The following is a 1,498-nucleotide window of genomic DNA, read 5'->3' as shown; positions in this document are numbered from 1 at the left end:
CAATGACAGGCAGATTCTTTACCACTGAGCCTCCTGGGAAGCCCCTGATGAATATATATTTCAGAACCAACTAGTGAACTCTCCAGAGACAAGACCATTAAGTCAGCCCCAGGTATGATTATCTGCACATGAAAATCCATCATCGAGACCTGGACACTCAATTTGAGTGAGCCCCTGAGCAATAAGGCATCACTCTCCTGGTGTGTTTTCTTTAGATGTATGGAGAAGATACCATGGAATCAGGGAATCTCTCATGTAAATTAGAATTTATCCTGGAGCTCTCCCAGACTCAGGAGCTCCAGCTCTTCCTGTTTCTGGTGTTCCTGTTGGTCTGCACCACCACTGTCATGGGAAACCACCTCACCATGTTCACAGTGACGTCTGATTCCAGGCTCCACACACCCATGTATTTTCTGCTGTGAAACTGGGCAGTCATAGATGTCTGTTTCTCCTCAGTCCCTGCCCCAAAGATGCTGGTGGACTTCCTCGCTGAGAAGAAGACCATCTCCTATTAGGGCTACGAGGCTCAGGTCTTTTTCTCCACTTTCTGGGAGGTATCATGACCTTCTTCTCTATGAAGGTCTATGACCATTACCTAGTCATCTCCCGGCCCCTCTACTATGTCACCATCATGAGCATTCAGCTCTGTGTGGGGTTGGTGGCGACAGCCTGGATGGTAGGTTTTGTTCATTCCATCTCCCAACTGGTCCTGATGCTCCCCCTGCCTTTTTGTGGCCCCAATGTCCTAGATAACTTCTACTGTGATGTTCCACAGGTACAGAGACTCGCCTGCACTGACACTTCTGTCTTGGAGTTCCTCATGATCTGCAACAGTGGGATGCTGATGTCATCTGTTTCCTCCTCCTCCTGGTCTCCTACTCAGTCATCCTGGTGATGCTGAGGTCCCACTCAGGGCAGGCAAGGAGGAAGGCAGCTTCCACCTGTACCACCCCTGTTCTCCTGGTGTCTGTGGTCTTCATTCCAAGCATCTACCTCTATTCCAGGCCCTTCTCTTCCTTCTCCATGGTCCAGTCTGTATCCAGCAGCCACATGGTCAAGAACCCCAAGCTTGCCCATGATCTGCACCCTGATGGACCAGGAGATGCAGGCAGCACTGAAGAGATTGCACTCACATCAGTTGGATTGTAAAAGGGAATGACAGTGGGTAGATCACTTTGGCCTTGTCTTCCACTTGTAAAGTGGAGACAGAGCTGCTGTGTCTGCCCTCTTCATATCTCCTGGATGTGTTGTGATGGTCCTCATAGAAGTAAATGCACAGTGAACATAAGCAACATATTCAGATTTTTAGGAAAATGGATAGTATCCTTATTTTTGTTTCTGATGGTTGTTTGAACACTCCTATAATGAGAGAATGTGTTGTCACAGAAACATTCTGGAAAGCCCCACCCTCCTTTCTGCCTTCTTGGTGGACTGTTTCTTCTTAGGATGACAGAATTTCCCCAGAAGAGCAGTTCTGTTTTTTGTATTTTGACCCCTT

General features: G+C 47.9%; 1 pseudogene; it reads left to right on the top strand.

Moving 5' to 3' along the window:
- The first annotated feature begins 233 nt into the window (after positions 1-233).
- LOC105004109 lies at positions 234-1,159 on the top strand (annotated as a pseudogene).
- The last annotated feature ends 339 nt before the right edge of the window (positions 1,160-1,498 follow it).

Source organism: Bison bison, unplaced genomic scaffold (genome assembly GCF_000754665.1).
Source record: "Bison bison bison isolate TAMUID 2011002044 unplaced genomic scaffold, Bison_UMD1.0 scf7180017864472, whole genome shotgun sequence".
NCBI classification, from domain to species: domain Eukaryota; kingdom Metazoa; phylum Chordata; class Mammalia; order Artiodactyla; family Bovidae; genus Bison; species Bison bison.
Note: the sequence above shows the minus strand (reverse complement) of the source record. Positions and strands in the feature narration are given on the sequence as shown.